Genomic DNA, 12,273 nt, shown 5'->3' on the forward strand with positions numbered 1-12,273 from the left:
CTACTCTCTCTCTACTAGTCTCTACTACTCACTCTACTACTCCCTCTCTACTACTCACTACTATTCTCTCTGCTACTCATTCTCTACTACTCTCTACTACTCACTCTCTACTACTCACTCTCTACTACTCACTCTCTACTGCTCTCTACTACTCACTCTACTACTTACTCTCTACTACTCACTCTCTACTACTCACTCTCTACTACTCTCTACTACTCACTCTACTATTCACTCTACTACTCTCTACTACTCACTCTCTGCTACTCTCTCTACTGCTCTCTACTACTCTCTACTACTCACTCTCTACTCTCTATTACTCACTCTCTACTCTCTACCTCTCTACCTCTCTCTTCTTCTCTCTCTACTAATCTCTACCTCTCTACCGCTACCTCTCTACCTCTCTACCTCTACACCTCTACCTCTCTACCTCTCTCTACACGCACACATATACACATATATGCATATATATATGCATATGCATTTATATATATGTATGTGTATGTATAAAAAAAACAACAAAACATTTTTTTTTTTAAACAACTACTTTTAAAACTGTCATTCTTTTTCCCCATGGTACGCTCCCCGGTACGGGCACCGGTGCACGTAACGGGCGCTCCCCCGCGAAAATAAAAAAAAAAATTATTTTTTTTTGCCCCGCGGGGCCCTTTTATGGCCCCCACATCAAACCTAGTGGGTCAAGGGGGGGTCTACTCTGCCCCCTTATGGTCATTTCCCTCTTTGTTTTGGCCACCTCTCGTGTCTACCGAGACACAAGATGGCGGCCGCTCCGGACTGTTTAGAATGTTTACAGACACCCCAGAGCCAATCAGCTTTCTGCGCGCAAGTTGCGTGGCGCGCCCGGTGCGCGTACCGGAGCGCGTACCGGAGCGCGGCTATAGATATATATATTTTTTTGAACCTTAATTACTCAAAATCCACTGGAGCACATATCTTGAGACATAGCAAAGGCACATCGGGCTACCAGTCCCTACAATTTTGCCAAGTTTGATGAAAATCCATTCAGCCGTTCGGGCTAAAAGTGAAATCGACCGCCCTATGGAAATTAACATGGGGAAAACGCGTTTTGGGACCCCCCTTTTATCTCGGCCCCCGCTTGACGAATCCCCCCCCCCCAAACTTTCAGGGAAGGACCGGAACGCCGCGAGGCCATTTTGAGGAAATTTTGAGGCAGATTCTTCAACCGGCGCCAAAGTTATTCCAAATAGAATTTTGAGATTTAACATTGAAAAAAATCCTAACTATAACTACCTACTGCCGACCGCCAGTAGGTAATATATATATATTATATATATATATATATATATATATATATATATATATGTATATATACATATAAATATATATATATATATATATATATATATATATATATATATATATATATATATATATATATATATATATATATATATATATATATATATATATATATATATATAAGAAGGAGAGAACTCATGTATAGGGATACTCAGTACTAGATTCAAAGAACGGGGCTATCCTGACACCTGGATAGCAGAGGGAGTAAATAAAGCCTCCAAACTGAAGAGAGAGCAAATCCTCTTCAGTGATAAAAAGGAAATTGATGATGGAAACCAATGCAGATTCAAAACAGGTTTCTGCAACCAACATGTTGAGGTGAGAAGAATACTCAACAAGCATTGGCACATCATTAAGAATGACCCCGTGCTAGGGAAAGAATTCCCCAAGAGACCTCAAGTCACTTTTAGGAAAGCGAAATCCTTCAAAGACTGTTTAGTAAGCAACACCTTGAAGAAACCCCAACCCAAAAAGACTTGTCTTGACAAAAATGGTTTCGTTAAGTGCACAAAATGCAAGGCGTGTAATCATGGCGTAAACTGTAGTAAGTACAGAGTGGGCCTTTCCAACAGAATGGAAAAGATAAAGAACAAATATACATGCAAGACTGATTATGCTATCTACGTCCTCGAGTGCCCGTGCGGGCTTCGATACGTGGGCAGCACAATCAACGAAGCCTATAAAAGGATATTACAACACCTGCGAGCGATAAAAAATGCGGACAGGGCTTATCCTGGAGCCAGGCACTTTGAAATAATGCACAATAAGGACACAAAAGGATTGACATATTGTGTAATTGACTCTATTCCAGCTAGTCAAAGAGGGGGCAATAGACTCAACAAGTTGAGGAGGCTTGAATCACGTTATATAATCAAGCTAAATACTAAGCAACCTAACGGTCTGAATATTGAAGAAGATTTGCATAGACATTTATGATTTCAGTTAGTCGGTAACGACAAGTAGCACCTGCTGGAAATAATGTTGATATTTATTTTGATCAGGTACAATTTTGTGGACAGTACTCCTTATAATGTGAATTGCACTTGGCAGTCAACAATTGTTTGAAAAATGATCGTAATGCCAGTTTGTTTATAAATTTTTAATCTATATGTTTGCTCACTTGAGCACTATTAGAGTCACTTATACGGTGCAATTGGTGTATGTGCATGTAAAACTCAAAACTGCGCAATAATGAAAAAGCTTCTTTTTAAATATGCCGATAAGGTTGATTGTTAATGGGGAGTATAATATCCCAATTGTTTGGAACATTATGGTTTATTCAATGATGGGACAACCACTTTAACATGATTCCGCAGGCCCACGTGGGCGGGATTGTTTGGTATTTGATATGTGCAGGAAGCGAGCGCAGTATGTTAACGCTCAGAGTGCATTTTCAGAGTCGCTTGTTAGTGTCGATAAAGTTGTGTTGACATTGAGTTGGATTTTAGTATCACATGCACCGTATAATTTAACAAACATATAGCTATGCTCAAAATAATGAATTGATACACACGATGCAATTTTTTTTAAATGTATTTATTTAAGTTGAGGTAAATGTGTAATACGACATTTACGATCAAAGCAAATTGAAAGTCTGTCTTTCCTGTCGATTGACAGGTAGTCCCGATGACGTTGTATGAATGTTTTTTCTTTAAATAGTGGCCGCGCGCTTTTCAAAACCGTAACCAGTGATCAAGGCTACTGTGTAGTCGAAACGCGCATGGCAGCGGCTAAATAAAGAAATCCTTTGAAAATCTCACACGGCGTGGTCGTTTAATGGAGGTGTAAGCAAGACTCAGTTCAAGGAGTCTCTTGGTGACGACGCAACTCTCGATACTGTGGAAGCAGTGAATGCTTGGGCATTTGGAACATACGTTTAACTGCCGCTCCCCCCAAAACACGGAAAGAAGATAAACGTCCGGATTTACAAGAGGCAGCCCCGGCACCACGGATTTGTTCGGAGTTTCTTTGGCGGCTCTGCAGCATAACCAAGGCGACCGGGTAAGACTGACTCTGCTAATACCTGCAGGGGAGAGAGTGAATCCTTAACAAACTTGTGATTCAGCACAGTGAATGTTGGGCGGTTGAGATTGCAGCAGTAACGCTGATTTATTACAACTAATTATGGATGCCGCTGAGGTTAACGAGCGCGAGCAAGCAGCGGAACAAGTATTTACCGACGAGAGTTGTCCCTTGAGTGACGGCGGAGTACCAGGCACGAGTGGGATTACACAAAACGACCTTATGATACGGCTAAGGAGGCTGGAAAAGCTCCAAAGATCCGAAGTCTCTAAATGGTGGGAATCTAAGTCTCTGCAAAGGTATCTAGAAGTACAACGCATACCCCGAGGTCTCCGTGTGATGGTAGCGCCGAGTTATGAAGACCCAAATCCAGAAATGTTGAAAGAGTGGGCAGCGAATAATAATGACTCTTCACGTACAATGTTAGGCATCCTGATTAAATATGCCGATATCGATAGGAAAAAAATCTTGGATGAAATAGAAAAAATTATGAATGATTTAAGTAAAGAGGAAGACCAAACCACCATCTCTAAATTCAAAGCGGAAAGCAAAGAGAGGATAAAAAAATTGGAACTATCGATAAAAGATCGTAAAACTCATAAATTTCAGCGGGACAAGCAGGATTACGATCGAGGCCAAATTTATACATTTGCAAAAAAATTTGATGCTATAAGACGACAAAAACAAGCAAAACCGGCCAACCCATCCAATGCGGGGACTGAGACTGCATCTGATCAAAGCAGTGTCGCAAGTTCTGAATATGACGCAGAAGGAGAAATCAATAGACCGACACCAGGCGCAGTACCCTCTGTAATAGACGAACTTGGCTATTTAAATGTGGAGCGACTCTACAATCTGCGTCAAAGGCCACTAACACAGAGTGCAAACCAAGCGCCACCAGGAGGAAAAGGCAGAGGGCAAACCGGCGGAAGGGGTCGAAACGCCGGGCGCGGATATCAAAAGCAGAAGAAGAAATCGATGAAGTAATTGAGGATTCCACCAAAGAAATGACCATCATTAATCTCACAAATATCCAACTGACAAGTGGGGAGCAGAGGATTTTGGAGCTAGGCCTATCTTTCTGCCCGGAGGCAGACATGGATTTTGTGCAAACACGCATTGATCTTTTTAAGTTTATTCGATTGCTTAAACTTAAAAAACATTTCCTTGTTAACCCAAGCCGCAAGACAACTGGGATCCCCGTGGTTGGAACTGCTATTGAGGATAACCTAATTGTGGATGACATGGATTTAATGATGGAGCTAAGAGCAACAAATATGGAAGCTCAGAACGTGGAGCCTGAAGAAATTGCGGATAGAATTGCTCAGGAGGAAGACATCAATATCAACCAAGATGCCCCAACGCCTTTTAGACCAAGATCACGTTTCACACGGTCACCAGCTAAAGACACTGTTGATGTCTATAATGAACTGGTCCTAAATGAACTAAAAAAGTTGGGAAAGGGCATAAATCCGAATAAAGCAAATACTAAGCAGCAACAAGAGTATTATGCTTTAATCAGAAAATTGGCAGAGTGTAATAATTGCATAGTGCGCAATGCAGACAAGGGGGGCAATGTAGTCCTTTGGGATAGGACAAAATACTTATCTGAAGCATACCAGCAACTCAATAACAAAAAATTTTACATACGCATTGAAGAAAGAATAATGACAGAGAGTCATGAGCAATTCAATGTAGAGCTAAAGCAATGGTATGATTCTTCACTTTTGACACATGATGAATACATGTATCTTAAAATTGATTTTCCAACTACTCCAGTATTCTATTTAATCCCAAAGGTACACAAAGATCTATTGAACCCCCCGGGTCGTCCAATAATTTCAGCAATAGGCAGCGCATTAGAACACACCTCCAAATTTGTTGACTCCTTTTTAAATCCATTGGCAAAAACACTTACTTCGTTTTTGTTAGACACTGGTGATTTTCTGAAAAATTTTTACGATACACCCTGGGAAGATGACTATCTATTGATCACTATTGATGTGGCCACATTCTACACAAGTATCAGGCACGCGGATGGAATTCGTGCTGTTAAACATTTCTTGGGTACAAGAGCAATTAGCTTGTGGTCACACACACAAATGCTCCTGAGAATGGTGGACAAGTGTCTAACTAGCAATTTCTTTCTATTCTATGGCCAACTATTTCATCAAACCTGTGGTACTGCCATGGGCACCTGCTTCGCCCCCAGCTATGCTAATTTGCATATGGGCTGGTGGGAGGAGCATGTGGTCCGGACGCAGTACCAGAAAGAGTGGGAAGAAAATATTGTTCACTGGAGTCGTTTTATCGATGATCTATTTTTGGTCTGGAAAGGTACTGAGATTGAGGCTAACAAATTCATATCAAATCTCCAGAAGAATGATCTCAATCTATCCTTTACCAGTACCATTAGCAAAGATAGTGTCAACTTCTTAGATCTAACAGTGTATGTTGATAATGGTAAAATACAAACCAAACTTTACAGAAAACCTACCAGTGGCAACACTCTGTTGCATGTAAAACGTTTTCACCCCAAGGCCGTCAAGAGCAGTATACCCTATGGGGAAAGCCTAAGAGTCATGCGGAACTGTAGTACTCCCAGGGAAACTGAAAAAGAACTAGGGATACTCAGTACTAGATTCAAAGAACGGGGCTATCCTGACACCTGGATAGCAGAGGGAGTAAATAAAGCCTCCAAACTGAAGAGAGAGCAAATCCTCTTCAGTGATAAAAAGGAAATTGATGATGGAAACCAATGCAGATTCATAACAGGTTTCTGCAACCAACATGTTGAGGTGAGAAGAATACTCAACAAGCATTGGCACATCATTAAGAATGACCCTGTGCTAGGGAAAGAAGTCCCCAAGAGACCTCAAATCACTTTTAGGAAAGCGAAATCCTTCAAAGACTGTTTAGTAAGCAACACCTTGAAGAAACCCCAACCCAAAAAGACTTGGCTTGACAAAAATGGTTTCGTTAAGTGCACAAAATGCAAGGCGTGTAATCATGGCGTAAACTGTAGTAAGTACAGATTGAGCCTTTCCAACAGAATGGAAAAGATAAAGAACAAATATACATGCAAGACTGATTATGCTATCTACGTCCTTGAGTGCCCGTGCGGGCTTCGATACGTGGGCAGCACAATCAACAAAGCCTATAAAATGATATTACAACACCTGCGAGCGATAAAAAATGCAGACAGGGCTTATCCTGTAGCCAGGCACTTTGAAATAATGCACAATAAGGATACAAAAGGATTGACATATTGTGTAATTGACTCTATTCCAGTTAGTCAAAGAGGGGGCAATAGAATCAACAAGTTGAGGAGGCTTGAATCACGTTATATAATCAAGCTAAATACTAAGCAATCTAACGGTCTGAATATTGAAGAACATTTGCATAGACATTTATGATTTCCGTTAGTTGGTAACGACAAGTAGCACCTGCTGGAAATAATGTATATATTTATTTTGATCAGGTACAATTTTGTGGACAGTACTTCTTATAATGTGAATTGCACTTGGCAGTCAACAATTGTTTGAAAAATGATCGTAATGCCAGTTTGTTTATAAATTTTTAATCTATATGTTTGCTCACTTGAGCACTATTAGAGTCACTTATACGGTGCAATTGGTGTATGTGCATGTAAAACTCAAAACTGCGCAATAATGAAAAAGCATCTTTTTAAATATGCCGATAAGGTTGATTGTTAATGGGGAGTATAATATACCAATTGTTTGGAACATTATGGTTTATTAAATGATGGGACAACCACTTTAACATGATTCGGCAGGCCCACGTGGGCGGGATTGTTTGGTATTTGATATGTGCAGGAAGCGAGCGCAGTATGTTAACGCTCAGAGTGCATTTTCAGAGTCGCTTGCTAGTGTCGATAAAGTTGTGTTGACATTGAGTTGGATTTTAGTATCACATGCACTGTATAATTTAACAAACATATAGCTATGCTCAAAATAATGAATTGATACACATGATGCAATTTTTTTAAAATGTATTTATTGAAGTTGAGGTAAATGTGTAATACGACATTTACGATCAAAGCAAATTGAAAGTCTGTCTTTCCTGTCGATTGACAGGTAGTCCCGATGACGTTGTATGAATGTTTTTTCTTTAAATAGTGGCCGCGCACTTTTCAAAACCGTAACCAGTGATCAAGGCTACTGTGTAGTCAAAACGCGTATGGTAGCGGCTAAATAAAGAAATCCTTTGAAAATCTCACACGGCGTGGTCGTTTAATGGAGGTGTAATCGAGACTCAGTTCAAGGAGTCTCTTGGTGACGACGCAACTCTCGATACGGTGGAAGCAGTGAATGCTTGGGCATTTAGAACATATATATATATATATAAAAAAAAGAAGGAAAGAACTCATGTATATATATATATATATATATATATATATATATATATATATATATATATATATATATATATATATATTCATGTATATATATATATATATATATATATATATTACCTACTGGCGGTTTACCAGTAGGTATATAAAGTTAGGATTTTTTCTCTGTGGGTTTTTTGAAAATTCTATGTCTAATAACTTTGGCGTTTGTGGACGGAATTGGCTGAAATTTTCAGGAAAATGGCACATTTTGTTTCTGAGCAGCCCCTGAAAATTTGGGGGGGGGTCGTCAAGGGGGACTGAGAAAAAGGGGGGTCCCAAAACGCGTTTTTCCAATGTTAATTTCTATAGGGCGGTTGGCCTCACTTTTAGCTCGAACGGCTGAATGGATTTGCATGAAACTTGGCAAAATTGTAGGGACTGTTAGCCCAATGTGCCTTTGCTAGGTCTCAATATATGTGCTCCAGTGGATTTTTATAAATTAACGTTCAAAAAAATATATATATCTGTGACAGCGCTGCGGGTAGCGCTCCGGTTCGCGTACTTGACGCGTAACGGAACTTTGAGAAGCAAAGCTGATTGGCTCTCCGGTGTCTGTCAACATTCTAAACAGTCCGGAGCGGCACCCATCTTGTCTCTCGGTAGGATCGAGAGACAAGAGGAGGCCAAAACAAAGTGGGAAATGACCATAAGGGGGCATAGTAGATCCTCCTTGACCCCCTAGGTTTAATGTGGAGGCTTTAAAAGGGCCCCGCGGGGCAAAAAAATAAATAAAATAAAATAAAATCGTTTTTTTTTGCGTGGGGAGCGCCCGGTACGCTTTTGTGCAATGGGCGGTGGTAATCTAAATGATGAGGAGGGGGGGGGGGGCAGCGTTCAAAGCACATCAGCGTGCATAAACACGAAAATGTTTTTATCTACCACGTACTTGACTTATCTCTCTGAGATGCATTCCCTTGTGTTTCAGCAATGGTAGTCTGTTCATTACATAGATCGCCCGAGGGCGGTAGTACAGACCGCGCGTAGGAAAGGGTCAAAAGCCAGGGGTATAGGAGTATGTAACAAGCTAGCCATTTAATTGAAAAAACTAAACGTGACAAACGGTTGCAGGATCAGTGAAGGTTGATTTTATAATATATCTGTAACAGCGCTCCGGGTAGCGCTCCGGTTCGCGTACTTGACGCGTAACGGAACTTCGCGAAGCAAAGCTGATTGGCTCTCCGGTGTCTGTCAACACTCTAAACAGTCCGGAGCGGCCGCCATCTTGTCTCTCGATAGGATCGAGAGACAAGAGGAGGCCAAAACAAAGGGGGAAATGACCATAAGGGGGCATAGTAGATCCTCCCTGACCCCCTAGGTTTGATGTGGAGGCTTTAAAAGGGCACCGCGGGGCAAAAATTTTTTTTAAAAAAAAATCGTTTTTTTTGCGTGGGGAGCGCCTGGTATGCTTTTGTGCAATGGGCCGTGGTAATCTAAATGATGAGGGGGGGGGGGGGGCAGCGTTCAAAGCACATCAGCGTGCATAAACACGAAAATGTTTTTATCTACCACGTACTTGACTTATCTCTCTGAGATGCACTCCCTTGTGTTTCAGCAATGGTAGTCTGTTCATTACATAGATCGCCCGAGGGCGGTAGTACAGACCGCTCGTAGGAAAGGGTCAAAAGCCAGGGGTATAGGAGTATGTAACAAGCGAGCCATTTAATTGAAAAAACTAAACGTGACAAACGGTTGCAGGATCAGTGAAGGTTGATTTTATAATTGAAAGTATAACAGGATCAGTCACAATGAAATCGTCCATACGCACACCATGGGCGAGTATCATGGGTAACATTATTTCAAAGCTTTATTAATACAATAATCAATAATGAAAAATCGACATCAATAGGGTTGTCCGTATTCCCAGTCAGTACCCTTCCCCGCCTGCCATGTGCACAAAGACCGCATACATCCCCCATAACGTCAAGGCTAGGTAAATAGAACGTCTTAAGGAGTTGCAAGTTGCTCCCATACTGGCGCCATTTTGGTCGAGGCCAGGCAGGTCCACAGTATAGTTCAATGTCTCCAATAAGTAGCGGCAGGACCAGAATCCCTTTCGGCTGTTCTGGCTTCGTTATTACGAGCACTAGAAAACAAGACATTCTGGGCAATATCACCCTTGACGCAGCCCTTTATTCTACAAGATGGTGTCTTTCAAAAGCCAGGGGTATAGGAGTATGTAACAAGCGAGCCATTTAATTGAAAAAACTAAACGTGACAAACGGTTGCAGGATCAGTGAAGGTTGATTTTTTAATTGAAAGTATAACAGGATCAGTTACAATGAAATCGTCCATACGCACACCATGGGCGAGTATCATGGGTAACATTACTTCGAAGCTTTATTAATACAATAATCAATAATGAAAAATCGACATCAATAGGGTTGTCAGTATTCCCAGTCAGTACCCTTCCCCGCCTGCCATGTGCACAAAGACCGCATACATCCCCCATAACGTCAAGGCTAGGTAAATAGAGCGTCTTAAGGAGTTGCAAGTCGCTCCCATACTGGCGCCATTTTGGTCGAGGCCAGGCAGGTCCACAGTATAGTTCAATGTCTCCAATAAGTAGCGGCAGGACCAGAATCCCTTTCGGCAGTTCTGGCTTCGTTATTACAAGCACTAGAAAACAAGACATTCTGGGCAATACCACTGTTGTAAGCAAGACAATATAGAAGGCAGGAGTTGTATTAAAAGGGTTTATTTAGAATAAATCAGGAAAAGTAAACCCACAAGAAAAGGCTAGGAAAAGCGATGCTGTCGTTTCCAGGTAACGGAACAGAATGACACGACAGCAAAACTCAATCATAGAATACAGAACATTGTACATGTCATGAAGGAACATTATACATGTCATGAAAAAATAATTTAAAGGTACAGATACAACAACCACCCTTGACGCAGCCCTTTATGCTACAAGATGGTGTCTTCCATTCAGAAAATATTGTTGGCAGCATTTTGAAAGGAAAGATAAACGGCCGTTCTCCTAGTGAGTCTCATATTGTTACATTTATGAAGAATGTTGAAGAGTAGTATGTTGAAAATCTGAAGCCATCGTTCTACAAACTCTCAACCAGCCTTGGATGGAAAAATCCTGAAGAATGTACAAACTGAAAGCCAGTTTTTGTCTGCATAGCATCAGCAGCAACACTTGAGTCAGCTTTGTGTGAAGCCGCCATCTTGATCCAATCAATACCGTCCCCCTGCACACATTCAGGGACCAGGCCGCAGGACGTGTCTTCAGGTCAAACGGATTGTGGGACAAGGTCCAGAATGGAAGAGTCACCAAAAGGCAAAAAGTTCCGCTGGACCCCGGGAGCCGGCCGCCTATGTCGGGGGTGATCTCAGGCCACACCAGGGCAACAAGACTTGGGGAGGGGGCAGGAGCCAAGCGCCCCCTCCCAGTCCGCGCTACCACACCGCCCCTCGGGGGCCTCCGTCAAGTGGTTCAGGGAGGCACCGCAGGCAGCGGTTCTTCAGATCAGTGGCTCTCACCGGCAAGGCTCCCCTCCGTTAGCAGTGATCGTTGGCGCTGTGGTTGCGGCCGGATGCCCCGCCTAGTCAACACCCCGGCCTCTCCATGTCGTAGGCCGCAAGAGTGGGCGCAACTCAGCTAGCCGAGCGAGGAATACCGTCCCCCTGCACACATTCAGGGACCAGGCGGCATTGCGAGGGCACCGCAGGACGTGTCTTCAGGTCAAACGGATTGTGGGACAAGGTCCAGAATGGAAGAGTCACCAAAAGGCAACAAGTTCCGCTTGACCCCGGGAGCCGGCCGCCTATGTCGGGGGCGATCTCAGGCCATACCAGGGCAACAAGACTTGGGGAGGGGGCAGGAGCCAAGCGCCCCCTCCGAGTCTGCGCCTCCACACCGCCCCTCGGGGCCTCCGTCAAGCGGTTCAGGGAGGCACCGCAGGCAGCGGTTCTTCAGATCAGTGGCTCTCACCGGCAAGGCTCCCCTCCGTCAGCAGCGATCGTTGGTGCTGTGGTTGCGGCCGGAGGCCCCGCCTAGTCAACGCCCCGGCCTCTCCATCTCGTAGGCCGCAGAGTAGTCGGGGAGAAATCCCGGGAACGGCGGCATGCATTTGGATCGATGTTGCAGCAGGCTGCCATGTAAATAGTTATTTAATAAAACGTTTTACCCTGTTACTTTGCTGATGTGTTGTATATATTTATAATATTTGCATAGGGTTTGTCGTTGTTTTGGGCGGGGTGGGCGGCGGAGCTGAGCTGTCTTGCAGCCATCATGGCGTCGAGCCCAGTTCCTCTCACTAGTTTCATATTTCTCATGAGGGGTTGTTCCTAATGTTTCTATTTTAGCGAGGTCAAAAAGAGATCCCATTATTGGCCTACTGATTTTGCTTGATTCCTTTTGTTTTTTCTAACGAATTTTCACTATCTGCAAAGACTAAACAGATTATTGCGACTCTGTGCTTGTTTGTAAATAGAGAATGAACCAAAGAGAACCAATTCCAAAACAGTAAATGCTTGGATAACAATCA

The sequence above is a fragment of the Lissotriton vulgaris genome, chromosome 1_1 (genome assembly GCF_964263255.1).
Source record: "Lissotriton vulgaris chromosome 1_1, aLisVul1.2, whole genome shotgun sequence".
NCBI lineage: Eukaryota > Metazoa > Chordata > Amphibia > Caudata > Salamandridae > Lissotriton > Lissotriton vulgaris.